Consider the following 26,999-nt stretch of genomic DNA (forward strand, 5'->3'; position numbering starts at 1 on the left):
GTCCTTTTGAGTACATGCTGACAACGTCCGGTGTAATGTTTGTAAGGACCGCGTAGCAATGGCAACAGCAGCCACTGTTCGAGCGACGACATCCGTGCTAGTCGCGCATGAATGGCGTAACCCAAGTTCGTTGCGGTGCTGTGTTGCCAGTGAGAAAGACCGGAGTGCAAGCAACTGTTTTTATTTATCTGTGAACGGATATCCTCGCCCGAAGAAAAACGGTAGGACATAAGTATATATGTGTGCTTAAAATAAAGCTTCTTATTGAGCGATGTGAATCGAATTGTTATCGCGCATATAGGTTTTGGTCACGTCGTTGCTTCCGATATTGCATTAACATTACGCTCTATCCGAGACACTGATTTAGACGCATGCCTGCTGGCTACGAGTTTAGGGGTTCACTCGACAGATCAGCGATGTAGCTCCTTTTCGCAACCGAGACAGACTGCTTGTACTCAGAGCAAGTAGTGCGGTGTATAAAATGTATGTCTGCGCATTTTTCGCTGTTACGTCGACTGCTGCGGGTCATGCTCACACGTAATAATTTCTTGCTACGCTACCACTATATCGAAAAAATGTAATTTTGCTATGCAGCACATGCACTTACATTTTTCTAGCTTACTGTAACTAACGCACTACTTTTCGGCCGCGAACGCCGGCAGTGTGCGAAGTCGCTTCAGCACTCACAGAATGGCATAGTTTTGAAAAATAACGCCATTAACTTTTTTTCTCTCACTATTTTGAATTAACAGTTTTGTGTTGATTAAGGTATTCTGTTAGTTTCAAAGAGGCAGATCTCGTATGAACGAGCATGTGAGTCGTAATTCTGAAAACAGCACAGCTGCTCCCTTGGCGGTTTCGAGGCACACAGTATCGTGGCTATATATACTGGCACCGTTGCATCTTGAGTATCGCGTGTACGTGGGATGTCTTTCAAATTTCTGCATTGGGCGTTTCTGGAATGTTTATGTATGTCATGATATATGTGTTTTCATTGACTTGTTTCATCGAATTTGACGCGGTCTCGTGTGCATATTTCGAAATTTGACCAGCAGCCTCTGCACGTAAACATGTTCGCGCAAACTGACGCGATGCCTCTTTTTATATTCCCGCTGCACCTCGAAAAAACTCCGTCAATTGCAAAGCAAAAAATAAAAAAAGACAGAAAAAAACCTCCCATAATTCCACGCAAAAATTCCGCTCGTACGGAGTAAAAATTCTACTCCGATCATACGGAGCATAATAAACTCCGAACCGGGGGGTCGCTAGAGGACAAGCAGTATACTCCCACCTCGGAGTTATTCCCGTTTACAGTGTACCCCGGTCATGTGCTAATTGTCGCCATGTTGTCCCTGTAAACTTCTTAATCTCATCAGCCCACCTAACTTTCTGCCGCGCCCTGCTACGCTTCCCTTCTCCTGGAATCCACTCCGTAACCCTTGATGACTATACCGGTTATCTTCCCTCCTCATTACATGCCCTGCCCACGCCCATTTCTTTTTCTTGACTTCAACTAAGATGCCATTAACTCGCGTTTGTTCCCTCACCCAATCTGCTCTCTTCTTATCCATTAACGTTACACCCGTCATTCTTCTTTCCATGGCTCATTGCGTCGTCCGCAGTTTTAGTAGAACCCTTTTCGTAAGCCTCCAGGTTTCTTCCCCGTAGGTGAGTACTGGTACGCGACATGTACGCTGCCACTAAAAATTGTATCGGTAGATTCTCAACCCCCTGTACAACGAAACGAAACACTGTGACCCTAAAGTGAATGTTTAAAAAGGTTCATAATTCACCTCAGTTAATTAACTAATTAAGCGGGATATAAAAAACACTACGGCGCGCCACACGATGGAAAACCATATTTTGTTGGTTTCATTCAGCTGCGGCTAACTACTTTTTTAAATCCTTGTTTCAAGTTACGGGAAACACCCTGCATACACAACACAACACACACAACATAACACAACTGGTGCCCAATGGTTCTTAACCAGTCCGAACTAAACTAACGTTCGAGAGGTCGGTTTTGAAACCTTCCGGAACCTATGCAGAATGGCGTTGATGAGCTATACAGTGATATACTAAGAATAATTTCTCACTGGCTCGCTTCAAGTACTTGTGCTATTGTACAGACGTTCACGGCGAATATTCTTGTAGATGGAGAAGCGGCTCTATCAAAAGCCAATCAATGTTTTGAATGTACTTTTTTATTTTCTTGGAGCTGGCTCGAAAACATTAGGTGTTCTTTTGACTATCTTTGCCGACGCTACCAGCCAGTGCATTTTGGCGACATTATGGCAGGTCCAGAAGAAATTGGCCACGTTTTAAGAGTGGGACTGACAATAGGATTTACGTTGGAAAAGGGCCAAGAAGTCTCGCCATTATTCCTCGCGGGGATCTAGACATAGCATTTATGGCCTATGGACCAACGTTGTGACTACCACTACGTTAAAATTCCTACAGGTTGTAACGCACTAATCTTTATCATATTCTTGGTGTCGAACTATTGAGAATGGTAACAGACATACCGCAATAGCTCATGCCATGATAAGTCTTTCAAATGCACGTATAAGAACCCCAGGGGGTTCAAATTTTTCCGGAGTGTCCCACTACGGCGTGCCTCATAATCAAATAGTGATTTTGGCACCTAAAATCCCCCAATTTAATTTAATATATTTAGTTGCGGCGCAATGATTGCCTTACTATTCCGTACCATAACCACTGATATGACATACTGCGCACTGGTATGAACTACTTAGCCTTTTATTTTTTTTTTTCGCATGCGCCCTGCTCTGACTAAAAATTTGTACAAATGCTGGCTTCCAACTCGCACTTCCAAGTAATTACGTGCCTGTCAATCTCTAGAGCTTCACGTAGGTAACAGAAATAGATTTGGAAAAGAACATTTAGAGTTTCCAAGTATTCGATTCGAGCGAATACTTCGCAGCCATCTTACAAAAAAAGTGCTATAAAAATAAAGAAAATGAGACAGCTCAACATCTTAGGTCTCAAAAGAGATTTCGTGTGGGTAGGTTTAGTCTAATTTTGCCACTTGTACTTCAGTATTCTTATCGTCTACATTTAGTTTCCTAGCATGTGCTCCTACATTCGATGCTAGAACAAGATGGAGCGCCAAGAAAAAGCGACAACTTCAAAAAGGAAAAGACAAAGACAAAAGAAACAACCAAGTGCGGGGGAATTCAAATATCATGTACACGTCGCTTGTACACCCGTGCAATGTCTAATCACGCTCGCAACTTATAGTCGGTGACACTTGGAAGACAGCAGCAAAACAAACCTGGCCTGTACACTAGCTGACTTTCTGAAACGTGAAACCGTTCTGCACGCATTTCTTTCGTCTTTATTGTTGATCGTGTATTCTGTCTGGCTCGCCTCAGAGGACAGCGACAGGGCGCGAATTCTTGCACGCGTAGAAAACGGGTAGAATCGAGATTGAAAAATCTCGTCCCACTGCCTCAATCCTATGCCTTACGCATATCTCGCTCGACAGAAGCTCGCTTTTTGCTCACTCTAAATTTTATTTGCACGAGCATTCACTGTGCGTTCTTTTTTGTCTCGCGCACAACCTTTTTCATGTCAAGGTGCAGTCACATGTTGGACTTCCTAACACGTTCTTTTTCTTTTTCCTAGCAAGGTTGTTGTTCTTGGAGCGCCGGAGTCCCGGTTCGTATTTCTTAACCCGGTTCTTGCTGAATATTCTGAAAAAGAAAAAGAGCACATTTGTTCTTATCTCCTCATTCTATCGTGTTTTATCAAACATGTTCATTAGATTATTCGTTCCATTCCAGACATATTATGCATTCATTTCCTACTTCTTAACGCGTTGCCACTGACAGCTGGAGTCTGGCAGGAATTCCCACAGTAAAATTCTAGCCTATACACACACCACGCTGTTTTTGATGCGCCGAATGTCATTACTGCACTAGCATTTTAAAAAAAAACATCGACCACCTGCAGTGCCACTGTCCAAGATATGCCCTAGAGAGACAAGAACTTGCCAAAGCTTTCCAAAAACTGGACAATCGGCCGCTTTTTGTGCAGGTGCTGCTGGAACACCGCCCCCATCGCCCGTCGGCCCATAAAGCGGCGAAGGCGCTTTTGTGTTTCTTAAGGACGACGGGTTTGTGCGACCACCTGTGACTATTAATGCAATTTCTGTAAAACCACACGCGTCAGCGAACTTGCCGCAATTTCCTTCTTTCCTTCCCTCCTCTCTCTTCCTGTGATCTTTCCTTTCCCCTTTCCCATTCCCCCGGTGTAGGGTAGCCAACTTGACGTTGTTCTGGTTAACCTCCCTGCCTTCTTTTCTCTTTCCTCCTCCCTCCTAAGAAAACGTACGGCATGTTTAGATTCGCATCGACATTTGCCCATGCTTGGAAGCTGTAGGAACCACAGTTTAGAAGTACTACATTGACGTGGGAGTTGCATGAATAGGTAAGCACAACTGAGTTATTAGAACTGTTTGCCAAAGACGGAAGGATTTTTGTGGGCATTCATGGTGTTATTGAACTTAATAAATAACAGAGCATTAAGGGCCGCGAACGCGGAATCTTTTTATGGAAAAGCCCGGAGACTCCAAGAGAGAAGAACTAATGGGGCACCATCGAGCTATATTGGCGATTCGCAACTTTTTATTTCTTCCTAATCACCGCTAGCACTGTCTGAAATTGACATCAGCTGTGATTGAAGGTAACTGCATTTTAACGTACTTGGTGCTGTACCTATATTTATGTCTACAGCCACCACAATGGCTCCAAAAGAATAATATAGGGGTTTTGCGTGCCAAGACCACGATACAATCATGCGGAACGTCGTAGTGGCGGATTTCAGATTAATTCTGGCCACCTGGGGTTCTTTAAAGGGACACTAAAGCGAAAGAATAAATCAGTTATATTATTAAATTATTGTTTGAGAACCCTGCAGGCAATCATTTAAAAGAATAGTTTGATTATTAGATGAGAAAACGAAGGTCGAAGTATCAGTATTTGAATTTCGCGCCGAAATCCCGACGCTGGTACGTCAGTGGGACGTCAGGGATTTCAAAGTATGTTTTTGTATTTGGGCCACGTTGGCTGAGTAAAGGTTCCCGAAACTTGCTATGTTTAATATTTGGTTCCTTTAGAACACAATGTAGTCAATCTGTACCGCTGTCTACGTAGGTAGGCCCTAGAAGACGTCATCACAATCCATGACGTCACAGCGACCAGGTGCGGGAACTTCAATGAGGCATCGCCACCCGTCTTTCGTTCTTGCAATTTTCTGGCTTACCGAGCCTCTTATTGTGGTAAGAGTGGTGTTTTTAGTGTCGTAGAAAGGTAATTTCGTGATGCAGAAGAAATGATTTTTCTCTTTAGCGGCACTTTAACGTGCGCGCAATGAATGGTACATGGGCGTTTTTGCATTTCACCCCCAATCGAAATACGGCCGCTGTGGCACGGATGGACGGACGCGTAGACGGACCGACGGACCGATGGACAGACAGAAAGATAGATAGATAGATAGATAGATAGATAGATAGATAGATAGATAGATAGATAGATAGATAGATAGATAGATAGATAGATAGATAGATAGATAGATAGATAGATAGATAGATAGATAGATAGATATCGTATATGATGGCATATTGGTTTACTCCTGATATTTAGTTGACCATTTGACGACTGACAATGAGCTAAATACCATTATGTAAGACGAGGGACGGCTTTTGAAACCGAGCAAAAATCACGACCTATGACCTGGCTAATGTAGTAAATAGATGGATTGGTAGATAGATGGGCAGGAAGACAGGCAGACTGTGAAAAAGAATTCCAGATAACGGATAGAAATATATATTACCGGGATTGTTGTCAAGTGCCAGTAAAGTACTCCTTAAGCACATGTTTTGCACGAACAAGCAGCTTTAGTAAAACGAGTTTTGGTAGAGTTGGTGACTTATTGCAGGCATAAAAGCAGCGCCAAAAAACACAAACGAAAGATAAAGTTGTGAGTGCAGCGATTGTCCGTGTCTCTCAGTGTTCCTTTCTTTTGTGCGTGTTTTTTGACGCTGCTGTTATGCATGGCAATATCTGCTTTAGATAAAAATAAAGGCAGATTGTAAAAGATCTGATTGTACCGACTTGAGCATTACCGCTGGTTCAGTTTTCCATGAAAAAATGTGTACGATAATTTTGTATAGTTAAGTACCATACATTACAGCTCCTTGTGCTTGAGTTTTAGACCGTGATAGTACTCGTCATCATAAACTATACAGAGAACACAAAGAATGAGCACAGCCACGAAACAAAATAATGGGGCCGCAAAACTGTTACGGGACGGATTGCTAGCGAAGCTGTTTAGGCTGCATACATTATTAAATCATATATATATAAAAACACGGCACCACACTACGCCGACACAAGCGTCGCCGCGGTCACGGCACCACCTCCCATGCCTTTGCCGCAACTGCTGCTGCATTCAACTTATTTTTTGGAAGATGGCGGAGTGCTTGAAGCCTGCTTCACCTCCGCTGCTACCGGCCCGGTATTGCACGATCTCTGGCACTCCCGTAGATGCTTCTACCGTGGCAACTCTGACAGGTGACGCCATCAGATCGGTGACGTCAAGCTTGAACAGTATAAAAACTCCACCGTTCCAGTGCCCCTGCAGTGGGCAATGCAGCAGCAGCAGCTCCAGCATGTTGCCTAAACGCTTCTTGCTTGCACATGCTACTTGGACAGCTCGCACTGTATTCTATCCGATAATCGATCCCTGCTGCTGCTGCTTTGCCCACATAGTCATTCGCTTAGAAGACACATATACAATTTTTCTTATGACGTCGATTACCTCAGTCGTCTTATCCTGAGCGGTGACGTTGAGCTTGATACGTCGGCCGAGTTGGCAATGTCTACTTGCGATAACCCTTCTCTTGCGAAGGTTCTTTTCGATCTAGTTGCTTGTCAGAAAAAATATGTCACAATGCATACCTGAAATCAAAAATGCTGTGCATACACGTTTCGATGCCTTGGAATTGCGTGCGACTGCTCTCGAAACCTTATGTTCGAAGGCACTGTCTGATCAAGACTCGGATCAACTTGGTTCTGAGGCGGTTTGCCTATAGCACACTGTTGCCAAACTAACTGATAAATATGGCGATCTCGAAAATTGTTCACGAAGAAATAACGTAATCCTTCATGGTATACCAGAAGATTCCAACGAGAATCACGACACACTGCACTCCAAGGTTGCGGACGTGTTCAATAGGCTTTCGCTTGACTGTGGGCGTATTGTACGCTTCCATAGGTTAAGCAGAACGCTTCCTGGGCTTTCTCGCCCTATTATATTAATATTGCTTGATTTCAGCGATAAGCTACTGATGCTTAAAAACGCTTATAAGCTGAAAAATTCCGGCATGAAACTTTCCGAAGATTTTTCGTCCAGAGTGCGCGCAGTACGTACAAAGCCATGGGATGCTTTGGTCGAGCAGCGGAATAACGGCTCGGTTGTTAAAATGAGGTTCAATCATGTATTCATCGATAACACTCGTTATAACTGGGACGGTGCCTCAAATAGTTAAGTAATAGGATATGGTTTTTATTCTAGCGCAAGATTTCCAAACCTATCATCATCACTAGGTTGACAATCTCACCACTCTGCCACAGATCTTGTGCTTTTGAATGTTAATGCCAGAAGCACAACTAACAAATTTCCCCAGTTTCTTTCGCCAGTTTCTTATGTTCTCCTCATGTTATATGCATCACAAAAATATGGCTTCATGACAATATTCACGACTCCGAATTCACGTATCCTGGTTACACGACTGTCTGGTATAACCGTCAGAATAGGAAAGGCGGTGGTGTTGCTTTGCTTTTACTCTCAGATTCTAACTTTGAGGTTCTACCAAGTCGTCCTTACATAGAATCGGTTTGGTGCAAGTTACTAGTGCATAAGCAGAATTTAGCAATTTGTGGTCTTTCTCACCCCTTTGATAGCCCTACTGACTTGTTCAATAATATTTCGCATTTTATACATGACCAAAGCCTCGAGAGTTCTAACTTAATAATTTTTAGTGACTTTAACCTCCCCGGCATTCACTGGCCTTCCCTCATGTATTCCGCCACTAAAACATCCATTTGTAGAGACTTAATTACGTTTTCTTTGTCCCATAACCTGATACAATTAGTTGATAAGAATACGAGGTAGAACTACATACTTAGTGTTTATGACTGACAGTCTTGCTCATTTCGGCTTTAAGTATGATACTTTGGAAGGGATCTCTAATCATAACGCAGTTCTTGTACATATTAACTGTTCTATCCCACATGAACGCTTTAGCTATTCCACATTTCATGATTTATAACAAGGCTGACGATACGTCTATCATTGATCCGGCAGATAACTTTGACCATTTATGGTCACCCAGTACTGAATATCATGTTGACGGCCTTGTCGATTGTTTTGAGACGTTAGTGAAATCTTGCATCTATAATTACGTTCCATTAAAAAAAAGACAAATAATAAATTTTCTCGCATTAACCGGCATATCTTGCACCTGTCTCGCCGTGTCGGTAGACTACGTAAATCAAAGCATCCTAATTCTGCGCGTCGCGTGCTTTTGAAAAAACCAAGGAGGAACTTCGTACTTGTGATAAAAATGCTAAGGATTTCTATTTTTCAGTGCAACTCCCCATACTACTTAACTCAAGTCCTTGCAGGTGCTGGACATCAATTTTACCTACTGCAACGTGCAGTACCTCTTTCAAGATTAACGACGCAATTACTAAAGACCCTACCGTAGTTTCGAATGCTTTTGCCTCGCGCTTCCAATCTGTTTTCACCCTCGATAACCATGTAGTTCCAAAGTTTAGTTATGCACAAACGAATAAATTAGGCCATATCTTAATAAGTTCCTATGGCGTAGTAAACCTAATTTTGAATCTCGACGCTAAAAAATGTACCGGTTCAGATTGCATCCCGAATTCTTTCCTTGTAAGGCACTCCCTGTGGAGAGCCCAGTACTTTACTGTAATCATACAGAAATCCTTAGACTCTGGTTAAGTACCGGCTAAATGGAAAACAGCCAAAGTCCGGCCTTTGTATAAATCGGGTGATAAACAACTTCTAACGACAGGCCTATATCTCTCACACCCCAGTCATGCAAGATGTTAAAGCACATTATTCACAAACATATAATTGAAGTCCTTAACTCTAATGACGTTCTAACGTCTGCTCAGCATGGTTTCCGTCGTGCGCTGTAACGCAATTAGTCGATTTTGTTCATGATATCGCTTCTAACTTAGACATAGGTAAACCAAGTAGATGCCATCTTCATTGACTTCTCTAAAGCTTGTGACTCTGTGATTCATTCTAAAGTTCTGCTAAAATTAAATGCCATATTCAATAACCCCTGTCTTGTTTATTAGATAGGCACTTTTCTTCATTGTCGATCACAATTTGTTTCTTTTAACTCAGTGGAATCAACTCCTGCCGACGTTACGTCAGGCGTTCCTCGGGGATCCGTATTAAGCCCTTTATTCTTTATAAGATATACTATTTACTTCCCTCGTAGCACTTCAACTAAAATCAGACTTTGTCCATAGGACTGTGTGTTATACGAATCTATCAACTCCATTGATTACCATCACCATCTTGCCCAATACCTTATGTCTTTCTGCGCTTGGTGCAATACGCGGCAAGTGAACATCAGCTGTAGTAAAGCAGTCGTGATGTCATTTGCCTAGTAGATAGAGCCCCTCTCGTTCGATTATTCTCTGGATGGCATCCAACTTAAAAGTGTGTCTCAATATAAATAATTAGGTGTCATTCTAACAGAACATTTTTCTTCGTCTAAACACATCGTATATGTAAACGGGAAGGCCTTAAAAAACTAGGGTATTTGCACCACACTTTAGCTGAGACCCCCCGGGATACTAAACTGCTGTCATATAAAACGTTAATTCGCCCTATTATAGAATATGAATCTATCCGTTGGGTCCCCTACAAACAACGTGAAATAAGCTCGCTCAATGACGTTCGACGAAAATCTATCCGTTTCATTTGCCAAAATTACAGCCGCAGTTTCTTAACAACAAAGGCTCAACAATCTTTGCAAATTGAGCCATTACTTCCACGTTATCGCATTGAAGCCTTAAAACTTTTATAAGCAATTATTAACTCTACCCCTGGTCTTTCTGAAAGTAACTATATCACATTTGCTAACGCAAGTTGTACCCGTAGCTCCCACGCCTTGAACATAACACCTATTTACGCTCGTTCTAACACATTCAGGTACAGTTCTTTTTTCCACCTACAATAGAGCTTTGCAATTCTATACCCTGTAGCATTCGTTCACTATCACTAAAAGACTTTATAGCTACCACTGGTAAGCACCTCGCTAACATGCAAAGAAATTCTTTTTGATCATTCACGTGTTTCTGTATGCACGTGTTTTAATGTATAATGTATAATGTATAATAATGCATGTTTCCACTCCGGCTATAGCCGTATATTGGGCTGCAGTACATGTAAATAAATAAATAAATAAATAAATAAATAAATAAATAAATAAATAAATAAATAAATAAATAAATAAAAAACAAACAAATAAATAATAAATAATAAATAAATAAATAAATAAATAAATAAATAAATAAATAAATAAATAAATAAATAAATAAAAATTCCTGTCCGCGCGCTGTGATACGAACGTAAGCCGCCAGGGTACGCCCCTCCCCGCCTGGGAACGCATGCCCGATATTGCACGATTTCTGGGATCGGCGCGAGCATTTCTGTCGCCTATACGGACGTAAGCAGGCCGGCGTCCCCCCCTCTCCCCCACCCCCTAGGAACGCATGCGGGGGCTGTATACTGGGGCTAGAGGCAAACAGCTTCGCTGTAATATAATGTTGCGAACAGATAACCGCTTTTGTTTCATCCGCATTCAGCAGTATCAAATTCGTAGGCGCGCATATGAAGAACCGTGAATGCGCATTCACAACATCTCTCGCTCTCGCTACTTTAACAGGAAACATCAGGAAATGTTCTTGCTTTCGTTGCCTTTACCGTAAGAAAAAAAAATTCTTGGAACCAGAGACCACGGCGAAGGATATATCACTCTATATTGTCCCGGAACGTGCCACCTCCCCTAACGTTACGCCGACATTCCTTGAAATCGTCTATTCGGCATATGCGCGTGCATCGGAGTGCTGTATGTTTGTATGTGCGCATGCGTAGTCACATGCATTTGCACGCCTGCGCATACCACTCGACTTGAAGAAGCAATGTATATACAGAGCAACTATGTGCTACGTCGCATACTTGTCGTACTCGTCGGGACGTGCTGTCCTTCCAAAGAGCTGTTTTTTCGGTGTTCAGGCGGGGAAAGCACTCTCTGAATGCGGAGGGCTGGATCGAAACTGCACTCCCACTGGTTGCCAGAGGACAATGAAGTGTAGCGGGCACACGAGCTCTTCGAAGAACTCTGCCTGAGGATTGTTGGCAAATTCCGAAGGTGAGCGTCCAATGAAGACCTTCTTTTTCCTTCGTTCTTTGTTTGTTCGCATAGTGGGCGCGCTGAGGTTGGAGCATCGCAGCACACGCCTCCGTTCGAGTTGCATGGCCCACGCGTGGACAGGGAACCCGGGCCTCGAGGTGAACTCCTCTTCTCCGACGAGAGCCAGAGGCTTGTTGCGCGTTGCACGCGCGCGCCATCCGGGAAGCTGGCACTCGAACTTGTAGTCGAGTGCTAAGCGAGGCTTCGCTGATTCCTTGCAGTTTGTATTTGTTCGCTTTGCACCAGCTCTCTCTTGCGGAACTCTAGTGCAAACGCGTCAGATCTGTGACGCGTTGACGCGTGATTGGCGGCCTTGCCTCGCACGTAACGTAGGGCTTAGCACATAGTCGTAAGGTTTCGTAATGCAACGTGCGGGCGTTCTCACACGTATTTTGTTTCAATAGGCTCCGGTGGCGGAAGCAACAGTGTGGGCGAGCAGAGTTTTTGATAATGTGAAATAATGGGCGGATGGGATAGGGATATAGGTACACAGGCAGTGGCGTAGCCAGAAATTTTGTTCGGGGGGGGCTACGCCACTGGCCCAATATATATATATATATATATATATATATATATATATATATATATATATATATATATATATATCTATATATATATATATATATATATATATATATATATATATATATATATATATATATATATATATATGTAGCTGCATGTTGCAGCTCAGCCTCCTCCTTAAGAGGAAGCTTTAGCTCGGGTGCTCCTATTTAGGTACATGTAGAAGGGGAATTGGTTTTTCCCTGCAACCACTACACCAAATTTGAGGAGGTTTGTTGCATATAAAAGCAAAATTTTAATTCTAGTGACTACTGGCTTCGAATTTTTCATTTAGGTGGTCAATTATTTATTAAAAATTGGTCGAAATTTAAATTTTTCAGAAAACGAAACTATCAAGTTTAAAACTCCGTGACTCAACAATGAAAAATGATATCACAATTCTGTGAATTGCATCTAATAGTACATCTACAGCGGCCAAAATAGGTATGTTACACGTGAATCTCAAAAAATTTAGTATTGAGGAAATACGGCTTTTGCAAAACCCTTGTACACAACGTAACCAATTCACGTAAGATACACATTGACACAGCAAACTTGTCCGCTTTGACTGTTATAATAAATGCCGTTTACAGAACCATAATATCTGTTCTTCATGCATAGCTATTAGTTTGTAAACGTGGTGCTTCTATTTTTTTCAAACTTTCAAATTTTCCAAAATATTTTAAACAAAATTCAGGCCCTAAATCGAAGTTCTGTTTCCAACAGACACTAGGATTTAACTTTCTCTCTCAAATGCAACCAATTTCAATAAAAGCGATTAGCAGGATTATCTCAGAAAAGCGTTTCTGCGTTTTACAAGTATCTGAATAGGCCGCGTCGGATTGGGCCCGAGCTAAAGCTTCCTCCTAAACAATTTATCGAGGGATCAAATACATGAATAATAACTGCATTGTCATTGCCAAAGATGCTGCAAACGAACTCTTGAAAGCTACGCACTGTAAATACAAGTAAAATAGGTATTTTTTCATAAAATATTATACTCGTATGTGCCAAAAATTGTGCCCAACATAACTGACGTCAATGCTTCCATGTTTTTTGTCTATTTATTAAGTAAAGAAAATATCACACGAACTTTAGAACTATATCAGTTCGAAACCAAGAAAGCAGTGCATGCCGCTGATATGAAAAATTGAAAGGCAATGAACTGAACAAGTTGAGGACAAACATGTTAATGAAACTTTGTCATTCAAGAACCGTGCTTACATTCTTGTATATATGCAATGGCCAGTGAAAAATCTCAATGACGCTGTCGTTTGTTCCAATGTATTACGCAGGAATAGCTGTCCCTTGTCGTGTATCGTGAGTAATTGCACCGAAGTTATAGTCGCGACAGAGAGCACGTATAAAAAGCAGGAGTTCTGCAAGATATATGAGGGCAAGTCAAATGAATGAGCCAACAACGGGGTACTTTATTTAAAAGTAGTCTTCATGAGAATTTAGACATTTGTCCTATTGACTAACGAGTTGCGTGATTCCCGTCGCATAAAACTCCTTGGGTTGCTGCTTCAAAAAGTCTGTATCTGGTTCCCTTGAGCTGTTTTTTCGGTTGCCTCAAAATGTAGAAGTCGCAAGGTGACAGGTCTGAGCTATATAGCGGATGTTACAGTGTTTCCCACTTGAACTTTGCGAGTTTTGTATTAACCACATAAGCGACGTGGGGACAGGCATTGTCATGGAACAATATGACCCCATTCGTCAATTTTCCACGTTGTTCATTCTTGATTGCAATACGCTGCCGTTCTGGCGTTTCACAATATCGGAAAAAATTGATAGCCTGTCAAGATTTAGCCAATTCTATCAGTAATGGACCCTGTCGATCGAAAAAAAAGTCAACACCTTTCCAGCGGAAATGATGGCCTTTACTTTCTTTGGGCATGGTAAATTCGAATGTTTCCACTGTAAGCTTTGCCGTCGTGTTTCAGGCTCGTAGTATATAGTGGCACCAAGGTTCGTCCCCGATCACAGTTGCAAAAAAGAAGTCGTCATGATCATTGTGATACCCGATCAGATGAGTCAAGGCAGCGCGAAACTTCTCCGTCTTCTCGTGATAGATAAAAATCTTGGGGATCCATTGCGCACCAAAGAGCCGATAACCGAGAAGCTCATGAATTATGGCGTGAACCGAACCGTTACTGATGTTCAGACGGTCTGCCAGTTCATCGATGCTTATCCTCCGTTCTTGTTTCAGCAGCTCATGAACCTTTGAAATTGTGTGGGGGGTGATTGCACGATGGTTTTGGCCCGGTCTTGCAATGTCTTTGCAACGTCCTTTGAACCGTTTGCTCCAACGCTTCACAGTGGTAAATGAAATGCAGTGTTCAACGTACACGGCAGTCATATGGTGATTACTTTCTGTTTTGAAAATACCTTCAGCTGTCAAAAACTTCGCGACACCGAGCTGTTCAACTTTTGAAGTGTCCATTATGTGACGCAACCATAGTCAACCCAGTGTATGAGAGCATTAAGGAACATTTCTCTTCACACCTGCGTGTCACTTTTGTAAATGAGACATGCCGTTCTCCTGCGCGCATGCCTCGCAGATAATGAACCGAACCATTATTGCGCGGTTAGGGTAGGCTCATTTTCATTTGACTGGCCCTCGTACATTAGAAATTCAAAGATACAATGGGATATTAAAATGCGAAAATACGGCTTGATAAAGGACAAAAAAGTGTCACTGAAAACAAAGTTCACTGCATGTATACACAAAACCTCGCAACAAGATATTTAAGTATACGTATAAGTCTCCAATGAGTCTATGTATGTAAGAAGAAGTAACTGTATATAATGCGTCAAACAAGGCAAATAAACATGTTGCACAATCATAGATTCACAGAATCCTAGATTCCGCCCCCATTCCATCCACTCCCCCCGATGTATTGCGCGCGACGGAAGGCGGTGCGCTTGCTCCCCGCTTTTCTCCTTTGCGCACACAAGACTGAGCCACCACCGTCGGCTCACCCATTCCACCTCCCCTCCTGCGCTTTCACTCGCACATACAGCATGCAGCGCGTGGACACGATGTTATCACCCTTGGACTTTATACGAAACATGAGGGCGACGGCGACGGCAGGAATGCGCCTGGAGTGTCCATATAATTGCTTTCGCAATAATATAATAAACGTATCCGGCAACTGAAGCGTCCCGTCGCCCATTACTTTCCGCAAAAGAAGTATCAAAATCGAACTTTCACCATGCGACAATTCGCTGCGCCACAGCAATGTATTTTTTCTGTGAGGCGTATAGGAAAAAAAAACGCATAGGAAAGTATGTTGGTCAGAATCTAATGCCTACTTCGGGCACCTAATGGGGCTACGGAAGGAATACCGAAGAAAACATGAGACGCTTGGTCCATTGAGAACCATACGCATACTGCTCAGTATCCTACAGCGGCGAAACAAGACTTTTCGGAAAGCTTCCGCTCAAGGAATGCGGTGCAATCCTTCGAGTCCCCACAGTGATGGCGGCGAGCGACCATTGTGTTTTTTTTCTCGTCTGCTAGCCAGAAAGCGTCCAAAACCCTGTCCGGTGAAAATCCACTCGGCCAGAGCAAACCGAACGCGCACCGAAGTGCACCGCACGGTGTTCGGGGCCATACGAGAAAAACGTATATTGCGCTCTGGCTGGCTCTGGCAGCGCGCGGGTAGGGTAGGGAGAAAAAAAAATTGAAGAGGCTCAAGGTGTCCTCGCGAATAAAAGTCAAAGTAGAAAAAATAAATAAGAACGTAGTTACTTTGGCTGGCTTTAGTGTCTTGACATGGATGTTCTGGCGTAGGTTAAAAAAAATGTTGATATTTTTTTATGTGATATGACGGCACAAATGAACCACCCCAACGCTTCGTCTCATTGGACCTCGCTCCCTGCTTTGTCAACTCGTCTGCTAGTTTGTTGATTTGACTTGTCTCGTTGTATGTTCCGATCTAAGACTTTAGAAAAGTCAGTAGACCTTTGGCGTAAAATGTTTATAACAACATTAAACTCACAAAGTTCCGCAATTGAAAATCTAAAGCACAACTTTGGAAATGTCAATGCAGCTTTCACATCAACAGCTTATGAGATTTATACCCATAAAGTTTCGCAATCGATATCCATGCGCTCCATAGATTCCGTGGCGTCAGTGAGATGCCGCAGCGAGCCCGCTCACCATCAAAGCGCCCTTGAAGCTTTGTGCTCGGATGGGACTGCTTGGCGTTATGCGATTCCCGGTGTATGGGCGTTGCCACGAAATCCAGCCCGAGTTTGCAATCTTCGCGGTTAAATGTCTTTTTGAGCGTCAAAAAGACATTCTAGACAAAATCCAGAGTGATTTCCGGCGCCGGGGGTCGCTTTGGTCGGCGGTGCATGGACAGCACGAAAAAATTTCGGGGGGGGCTGAAGCCCCATAAGCCCCCCCCCTGGCTACGCCCCTGTACACAGGGGCAGCAGTAGAGCATCTTCTTATAGGTGAAGTAACCCGTCATGATCATTATTATTGATATGATGAGGCAACCCAAGGCCGGAAAATGAACTTGCGGAGAAGTTGGTCGTCTGGAGGAGGCACAGTGTTGCTTATTGCAGGTGGACCTAGCGTTGCATAGGCTGCCACCAACTGCTTCGGCTGAACGCCAATTAAGTTGTTATACTTTATGCGAGAAAATATCAACAATTCTCATTGGAAGAAATACATTTTTGTGACCTGTTTCCCCAAGAGAAAGTGTTGATGGCGACTTGATAACAATCATACTTGCAACATATGCCAAAACATTTCAATGTATGTAAAGTAGTAACAGCTATCACAGCCGAAACTGACAGACAAGGAGCTGCCAGGGAAACAACGCGGCACAGTTGTTTTGCGCAGTGGGCGTGTTGTAAGTGATGACGATGCTGATAACTTAACAAAAAGCAGAGGCATCTGCCCACTAAGGGGACTGTAGCATTGAGACTTCCGATCACGTCTTTTTTTTTTGCCGTCGTTAAGCCATGCGCATGGTTTGGTTACACTTCTGGAGAGACACTTTAGAAAACTGTCCATCGTCCCAGTTACTTATCGCGGCTGCCAACAGCACCACGTAAGAAAAAGTAAAAGCCATTGTATATAAAGAAAAGGGCATCACATAACACGCACGGCGGAATTGAGGATACCTGACGCGTTTTGGGGATAAACTTGTCGGCCGTGCCGGCTATCCGGCCTGCACCTACGTGGTGGGATTAAAGGAAGCGATCGGGACTCCCAGTTTAATTAATTAAAGTCCCCAGGAAGCCAGGAGAAAACAAGATTCGCACTGCCTCTTGGGCGAAGGTTCAGGGTTCAATTTCAAGGCATTCTTAAGTTCAAGAGTAACAGAGATGGGAAAGGGTATCTATAGTCGGAAGCTTCCAGCTGTTTGCATTTATCCGCGAGTCACGTCATTAAGTGCGTTGTGTGGTTTCCACACTTTGGCGTTACAGAATCGCCACTTTCAGAAAGCCTCATTTCCCCTTCGGGCTGCACACGACTCCAAGGAGAACGCATTTTGCGTGCAGATGTCTCTTGTAGCAATAAGAACGAGGTCGCTTAGGCAAACCAATATAATGGTCCACGTCGCCCACTTTCAAGTTCTTATACAATTATCTTTATTCGCGGTGCAGGGGTACTGCGTTCGGAGTACTTCCTATGCTTTTATTTGCTTATCTCACATTTGACTCGTCATATGAGAGTGATGTTGGAGTGCTCAGATGTTCGTGCTATACGACAGTTGCAGAGTATTGAACAGTCAAAGCATTTTAGTTGCCTCATCTTAAGTTTGATAACACTACAGAAACGTGCTTATTGTCTTGATGTAACCTAGTTACTTTGTTAAACCTAGTTACCTAGTAACCTAGTTACTTTTTTAAACATCTCGGCAATAAGCGGTGAAATGTGTCATTAGTGTCTTGTATACATCGTGTGTTGGACGCACGCAACATCTTGCAAGAGAAGTGCACTCATAGATATAGTTGCGCAGGCGTGGACACTCCGAAATGCATACACACGTTAGCACTTCTTGCAAGACATTGTGGGAGAGAGAAAAGAATTAAGCCAATACGAAAAATAAATGTGTTACTTTGTCATTGCCAGATGGTCATTATCGCTTTCAATACAGTCCGCCATCAAGGATTCAAAAGGCGAAAGGAGACACCAACGAAAAATACACTCTGAAAACGAACGAGTAGAGTAATTTAAAGAAGGAAGCTTTGCTCCCCAATTTGACATATGCCCAGCATGCGTTCAATACAGCGTGAAAATGAAGCTTAGCGATGACAGAGGAGCCAACGCCAATATAAAATGACAAAAGAGAAAAGCCCAAAGTAGGCAAAGAAGTAAAAAAAGAAAGAAAAACTAGCTTTCGTACTGCTGAAACCCGCTCGCATGGACCGGTGGGTAATGGAACGCTGATAAAATAAACTTCACTCCGCTATACGCTTTGCAACTGAGGGTCTGTGGGAAGGCAAGTTTTCGTAATGAATATGAGCCATGGGGAAGAATCGCTCTTCAACCCTCTGGTGTTCCGAGAGTTTGAAAGAGCGAAAGACGCAAGAGAAAACTCAGTAAAATTGCTTTTCGCTCTATTGTACATGATTTCACGTGCGAAGCACCCACAACGATGGCGTTTCCGAGAAATTTTCGTGATTGCTTCCTACCAAACTCTATAAAGCTAGCTAATCGAAACGCCGTGTGAGGAGCTTTGTGTTTTGGGGCAGTGAACGATTGTGGGAGTCTAAACGTACGTTGAAATTGTTCACAAAAAGAACAGGCTTTGAGATTTCCGTGTGCTTAGTTCAAAGTTCATACGTGCATAATATGCTTCTCGGCCTCTTCCCTCAGACTTCATTTTGTCTTATGCGTGGCTTTCTTTTTTTTCCTTTTTTTCGCAGATAAGTAATCATAGAAGTAGTACTGGATTGCTGCTAGAAACAGCGCAGTAAATGACTTGGAAAATTGAATGGCGCTAAGGTCGTCCACAGGGCGATGTTTGAAGCCAGTGCTCTTAACATAGCTATAATAGGTGTGTAGGTTTCCCAAGAAGCAAAATATTGGCATGCTTTTGCACGAATCAATAATCCATCGGATAGGTATTCGTAGTGGGGGATGTGCTTGGGCGTTCTTAATTATAAGACTCTCTATCCCGTTGAAATTACTGATGTTTTGAAGTCCGCGAAAAACTCGCCATCCCGGGCACTGTGAAAGTCGATGTACAACGAAGCTGTTTCAAAGCACCACTGCAACTGCTGAGGGGGGTATCCAATGTTTTATGCCTTTAGAGTATTAGTATGAATAGGAGTAATGGTAATTTTGGCAGCACGAAGCCACGAATAGTGGTGCTGCAGCAACATTGCAATCAGTTGCTAGGCTGATTGTTTTATACACGAAAGGCTAGGGCCGTCAAACCCGACGTCGCAATCTGGCGTCGCCGCGGCAGCGTGTGCAATGGTATTCTTTACCAGGAAACGTGTGCGGGGAGCGCAACGTGCTTCGCATTGCTATCAGGAGCGCCTTTTTATGAATTACGGGGTCCGCATGCTTGTTTTGAGCTTGGTCTTTATTGAAACATATGCCGTTCTGTATGTTGTATGCGTGACTCTGAATGATGTATGCACTGTTCCTCACATGTTCGAAAAGTTTCCAGATTCTCTTCAAGTATTCATAGATGCATCTGTACACAACGACGGTCAAAGCGCCTCTGCAGCTCTTTTCTGCCCTTCAACTCAAGTACGGCGTATCTTTCAAATACCTCATCCAACTTCGTCAACTGCGGAGCTAGCAGCGATTAATGTTGCACTGAAATACGTGCAAGAGGAGTTCACTACATCGAAGATTGCCATATTTACGGACTCCCGCGCTGCCCTTGGCAGGTTACAACGCAGTGAGATTGGTTGTCCACTTGTGCCCAGCATTACTGACTCTGCGAGCAAAATTACACCACGTGGTGTATTTCTCGTTGTTCTACGGATACCTTCACACGTAGGAATCGCCGGAAATGAAGAGGCTGATCGGCTCGCTTCAACATGCGCTCATAATAACTGTGACTGCCCAGAAATTTGTGCAAGCTTGATGACGCTCGCCTGCTGACTCGTCGCCACCGACCCAAGCAGCATCCAGACCAGCGTGTCGCAAATGAAACGTTCCCGCCCCGTGTTCGAGGTCGAGGCTTGCCTCGTCGCGCTAGAGCACTACTACTCAAGCTGAGGGTTGGTTGCGTGAACGTGCACGAACGTTTATACAGACAAGGACGTGTGGCAAGCCCATTGTGTACGTCTTGTGACTGCTGCGAGACACTTCAGCACCTTATACTTGAGTGTCCCGCTTTCAGTGCGCCGCGCATGTCGCTAGTGAGAAACTATCATCTCCTTGGCCTGCGGTGTACGACACTCGATGAATGTTTATGCCCCAGTGGTTGTGCATCTAAACGTGATAAGGCCCATCGCGCCCTAATTACTTTTGTAGAGTTAACTAACTTAGGTTCACGTTTGTAGCGTCGAAATTATTCTATTCAACATTCTGTGGTAGCGTGACCTTCAGTGACCGGCCCTGTGTGTGATCTGTAGTGTGTTCAACTTAACTCTTTAGATTTGTCCTGTTGCTCTTCCTTTCCTCTTTCCTCCCCTCCTTCCTACATCCCATTTCTGTGTTGCTGTCCTCTCCCTTCAGAAGAGTAGGCAGGTGTGGTGCCCCTTCCGGTGGCAGTTGCCAGCCTGCTCCGCGCTTTCCTTTTCCTATTAACTGTGTACATGTGTTCAAAACAAATAATAATAATAATAATAATAATAATAATAATAATAATAATAATAATAATAATAATAATAATAATAATAATAATAATAATAATATGCACTGTTCGCTTCACTTGCTAGCCGAATACAGTGTCACGGAAACTCTTAGCGTTCCGGCCCAAAGAAAATAATTAGGCATAAAATAGTATTGATAACAGCACTGTCGACAGAGCGCACTACCTTATGCCAACTAGCGACAAAATTATACACCATTCGAAGCACTTGTGGTATAAGTAGAGAAGCCACAATTTAAAGGGACTGGAATGGTGTATGGCAAAAAAAGAGCAGCACTTTTTGTTATATATTTTGTATATCGTTTAGGGTTCCAGTACCTACAGGCCTCCATTTTCAAATCTAGTGGAAGAAAACGCGCCCTCTGCTTAGAAGATCACAAAAAGAATACCGATACGGTCGTTGCATTAAGCTTATTTGAATCGAAACTGTGTTTAAAACAGCATAACTGTGGCTGAACGTGATCGTGTATACTGTATGGTGAATTCATAAAGACGTAGAAGCATCCGTTGCAGTAGCTATCCCCACGTTCGGATATCAGATTAGGTGCCCGAAGGCTTTGCATATTTGTAAGCATGAATCTTTGTCGGTTCCCTTTAAGCATTTCTCCCATAAGCATATCTATGCCTACCCGACAACCGCCGCTGCTGCTTAGTGGCTATGGTATCGGGCTGCTAAGCACAAGGTCGCGGGATCGAATCCCGGCCATGGCGGCCCCATTTCGATGGGGGCGAAATACGAAAACACCCTTCCAAATTTCCGGAGTTCCCCACTACGGCGTGCCTCACAATCAGAAAGTGTTTTTGGCAAGTAAAACCCCATAATTCAATTATGCGTGCCCAACGAGGAAACCCGTCCGTCCGTCTGTCACGTAAGAGGAGTGGTATAAAAAATATGTTCAAAACTAAATAAATTCGAAAGGAAGAACGTTAGCGGTGGTGAGTTACAAATCTACGACCACACGCTCAAAAGCCGACTGTCTTACACGCTCTGCTAAACACCCATGCTTGGAGAAGGTGAATATATCTGAACCATCTGTGTTGTACCAGTGCTACAGAACAAATGTCACAGGAGAACAGTCTCCACGAAGGCTTTCTTGAAAGATTTAGCAATGGTGGAATGAAATCCACCTCCAGGACCACGTGTAGAGCCGACTTGGATTGAATACCCTAGGGAAATCCCAGTTTTGCCAAAATTGGATGCCAAACGCACCATATCCCTGGTGCGTTTTGGTGGTACCGGGGCGCGCCTGTGGTTCGCGCGTTCCTTTACCGACCGAAATGCCACAGATGTCTCAGGGTTCATGCGCTTCGGGTCGCGCCACACAGACAGATAAGCAGTCAATGAGTTGATAAGGATAAGGAGTGATGAGCAGTTATATGCGTCTCATCACGGTTTATAATGGTTAGGCGTGGATGGATAAGGTTCTAAAGAGCGATAAGGGCTTGTAATGGTCTGAACAATTCTGATAAAATTGATAAGTACCGATAATGATTGATAAGGGTGGATCAAGTCTGATAAGGTTGATAAAGACCCATGGGAGTCGATAAGCGTCGGGTAATGTCAGATAAGGTGTATAAGGACAAATAAGGATTGATAAGGATCGTATCGGTGGCGAGAAGGTTGATTAAAACCGATAAGGGTTGATAAGGGTCGGATCGGGTTCGGTACGGTCGATAACAACCGATAAGTGTTTATACTGGTCGGACCAAGCATGATGAGATTGATAACGACACCAGGATGCATGGGCAAGAGCAAGTGGCAAAATGCTTACGCATGATTAGACAACTCCAGTTGAGTCTGCATAAATCTTGTTTTAGGGTTTCACCCGCTGCTCGCCTGTGCTGTCTACTGCGTCGTCTCCTCGCCAATGCAAATTTCAAGATCTTTTTTGTCAACCACTTCTATATGTGTGCTTTCTTAAGATTACGTATATTACGATTACGAATCGCTGGTATCCACCATGAGGTGACCAACGTTCCGACGTGCATTCAACCCACTGCAAGTATTTGGAAAGACACTCGTTACGAGAAAAATCTCACCAGAAGACCGATATAAAGCGGTGCAAAACTACCTTGTTGTTCGACATGAATGACGAGATGGCTCAAATGAACAGTTCTCGCACGATAGATTGTACGATACAGCGGACGCACTTTCTACGGTTGCTGAGAACAATAATTCTACGTGCACACGGCTTTAGCGCTTGAAAGCTCTCACGGTAGCGCTCCTTGTTGGTTTTTAATACATCCTACCATATTGTGGTATGTTATATATTAGTGTACGTTGTATTAATTTATTATTTGAATAACTGCAGTCATCACCGTGGCTTACTTTCCTGCTTGCGAAAGAAGAATGATGACGTGGGGATGTCGTAATTTTTTAGGAGACTCTGGTTGCCTTATGGTAAAAATATCAAAATGAGAGCACGGAAATTTGTCGGAAAGAACTGCTTCTGAATAACAAACCATGTTAAGCTGTCGTTGGCGAGAAAATTTCTTTTGATGCAATGACAAAAACAGTAAACTTGATCTCTGTGTGTGTTGAGATTGTGCAGGACCGCTACTCACGCATCGTCCACATATCCTAATAAGATAAAAAAAACAGTGCCAAAGATCTAGTTTACTTGCGATAAATGTTATCGAATTGTTTATAACTACAAAACACCAGCGTTTGTGCAAACTTCATATTACCGCTTACAAAACGTGAAGCACCTGATAGTTAATACAAACAGCTTTCTTCGCTTCTTGGATTACATATCTAATATCAGTATCAATTTCATAGCTTTCAATAATAATAATAATAATAATAATAATAATAATAATAATAATAATAATAATAATAATAATAATAATAATAATAATAATAATAATAATTTGATGATATTGGCACACCGCACTTGAAATCAACACTGCGCAAAGTTTTCGTGAAATGTTTCAGTTTAACGCTGTGCAAGGAGACCGATTGTGCGTCCCTTTTTTATGTTTAAGTGTGCACAAGGAATTCATAACGTTATTCTCCCATGGAAGAAGCTTTAAGTCATTTCGCTTAGCGGTAACTTGCATGGAATTATTCCTCTTAACCGCGTTTCTGCACAGCATAGAGATTACGTACCTGCCTGGCAAGACGCCGACACCTCCACCACGTTATCTACGTGACCAACGCGACCAGTATTGACGCAATCTCCGGGATCGGCCCATTTTATTCGGCGAGCATACGCGCCAAACCCAGTGGGAGGAAGGCATAGAAGATTCGCTATAGTAGTGGAATTATGCGGTTCAAGTCGTGCATTTTTTTCTTTCCATTATTTTTTCTTTTCCAGTGTAATCTCGTAGCGAACAGAGCCAGTCATTGAAACATGTATGTACGGCTAGCACAGGTGAGGCTACACATGTAAGCCGATTGCTTGGACGGGTGCCGTGTGTGAGGTACTCGGCCAGACAGCCGCAGCAACAGCAGCAGCAACAGAAGCCGTGATCAGCAAAGACCAGAAGGGCTCGCAAAGAATTCTTTGCTTTGCCAATAATGGATCTTTTTTTTTCTTCTTGTAAGGAGCAGTTTTAGTAGTTTCTCCGCAATGAGGTCTTGGCGTCCGTTTGAGAGGTTAAAGTGCCCCGAAAAGGTCGCCCATGGACGACAGGAGAAGTGGCGCCATCTGACACGTATGTTAGAAACGGCCGCGCGAAGAACAACGGAATTCAATTCGACTGCAGAAATCACGCACTAGAGGTTCCTGTGATATATATATATATATATATATATATATATATATATATATATATATATATATAAGTGTGTGTATGTGTGTGTGTGTTCTTTTTCAGTCTTACAAGAAGGCGTTAAAGCTATTTCCACCCGTAAGCACTGTTGTCAAAAGAGTGACTGCTTTCTTGCTTTTCAATATTCTACGTCAACGTCCTACAGCGTGCGTATCCACTTCAATATCCTTATGTGCCGGGTTATTGCTCAGACATCGCCATATTTCGCTGCACTGAACTTTTTTTTTTCGGCATCTGCACAATGCCATATGTGATTCCCCCTCCCCTTCAGCTCTTCGCGCTTGCTATTCATGCGTTCTTGTCGGTTTCCGTTCTTTCTTTTTTTTCTCGTCATAGGAAGTCGTAGCACAATTTCTTCTCGTTCCTAACCATACCGTAAATCCAAAATGCGTTTTCCACTGTGTGTGTTCTCAACAACGAGGCACTTCATAGCCTCCTATCTTTGATTTGCAAGCCCTGAGCTTACACAACAATGTTATCTGCCTCTGCTGGCGATACTTCCGAAGACAAAACGGTGTTCTTAGATGAGTTTACGGAACAGTAGAGGTACCGAGAAACGACACCTTTCTCATAAATTGGGACCTAATGTAATTTGCTAACGCTACTATTTGCAGATGTGCGTGTATTTGTTATGGAAGGTCGATGTGGCAGGGATATTCTAGATTCAGCTATTACAATAATTTTATGTACATGATCGAGCTTGGAGTCAGGAAGTGTGTTTCTGTAACGCCGACTAGGGCACCGGGATGGTGCTGCTTGTTGTTGTTATCTCCAGCCTTTTAGAATCAAAAGTTGAGTAAGCAACTCTGGGAGCAATATTCGTAGTTTTTCTGTAGCGATCCGCTTCATGAACTCCGAAAATCATGTGTAGACGGCTAGCACCGAAGTTGCCAAGTGGTTTCAGCTGTGAATGTTACTCTGAACTGAGTGCCCTTACTTAAAAAAAATAACCTAAACATAAAAATCATCACGACTGTATATGATAAATTGATCGTTACTTGTATATGTGAAACATTGGTACCCCAACAATAGTGTAGCTTTGGGGTGTATAAACATCGCCAATCGCAAGAAGTGCACCTCGCGGCTGCATTCGTATATCGCCCGCACGCAAGGACGAAGCGCGGAAACGTGCACGCTTGCAGTCTCGGAGGGAGGCGCATGCGCGCAGGCATCGGTCTCGACAACAGGGGGTGCGCCGCTAGAGGGCGTGGTTTGGCCACGCGCTCGCATGCCCCGCAATATCTTGTGGGCGAGTTTAAATAAGGTATGATCCACATCTGGCAAACTGGAACAGCCTGCCGGTGCACCAGGGTCTATCAATAGGTCGCGAAGCGTGGAACGAAAAGCGTGCCAGAACCTATCACCAAGGGTATCAGTTAGGGGTGCATGATTGAAGCGCGACTAGGTGAGGGGAGGGCAAACACTGAAACTAGGAGACCTATGCGCAAAAATGCTCTAAAACGTTTAATCAGAATGCTAGCATACGAATAACTGTTGTGTTACTCACGCACTGACTGCCTAACTGGCTCTTCGAATCCCACAAAAACATGCCGCCAGCGACACCTCTGAATGTTCCCTAGCCTCTCGCTTCCCCAACGCCCTCCCATGCCCCCCTTCCTCTTTTTCTTATTCTTCCCCTCCCCCTTTTACCTCTTGGTGTCCCCCCCCCCGTTTTTTTCTCTCTTTTTCTTTATTTTGTTTTTTCCCCGCCTTCCCACTCCACCACTCCTGTCCCCTCGTCTTGGGAACGGCGCTCACAGATGTCAGGCGACAGCGCTCATTACCTCTGAAGTCTCTCCCTCTATAACCAGCCGCCACCGACGACGAACGTACGTGACGTCACTGCACTGACCCTTTAAAACTAACATGCCGAGGATGACGAGGCCGCCTTTGACGAAGACAGGTCCTCCTATCGAAACGTTGGCCAGCCTTTCTGAGGCACCTCATCCCTGTTTACAAACATTATACCACAGAGTGCTATTCCATCTGTCAGCCCCTTTCTTGATTTCGGTTTTCTGTTTCAGATATTTTTCCTGCACTAAAGAACGAATGTTAATTTTTTTTCTATTTCACAATTTATTAGTTCTTTCTCGGCGACCCCTACCAACCAGTGATTCTGGCGCAAGACTTGGCACGGCTGTTCAAGCCAGCTATTACGTCGTGAGGAATGACATTGCTCACTTGAACGCGGCAGGTTTGTCCGAGTTGTTTTTGTTTTCTCTTGTGTGTTTCGTCAAAAAGTGGCGTGTGCTTCACTTCAAACGTTGCGTGACCGAACGCACTACATTCGTTGGCGAAAAGAGTGAGTG

At 43.4% G+C, this 26,999-nt stretch overlaps 1 long non-coding RNA gene across 2 annotated transcripts in view; it reads left to right on the plus strand.

Annotated features, from left to right (window-relative positions):
* The window catches only part of LOC135915778 (uncharacterized), a 500,939-nt gene that overhangs the window by 311,916 nt on the left and 162,024 nt on the right, over window positions 1–26,999 (plus strand). Inside the window, exon 4 of one of the 2 annotated variants that reach the window (XR_011514131.1) lies at window positions 11,371–11,506. This is a non-coding gene — a long non-coding RNA (uncharacterized lncRNA). Of the gene's footprint in view, window positions 1–10,809; window positions 11,507–26,999 lie in introns of those variants that run through there. The other variant, XR_010568745.2, reaches the window with a different exon arrangement.

This window comes from Dermacentor albipictus, chromosome 4, assembly GCF_038994185.2.
Source record: "Dermacentor albipictus isolate Rhodes 1998 colony chromosome 4, USDA_Dalb.pri_finalv2, whole genome shotgun sequence".
NCBI classification, from domain to species: domain Eukaryota; kingdom Metazoa; phylum Arthropoda; class Arachnida; order Ixodida; family Ixodidae; genus Dermacentor; species Dermacentor albipictus.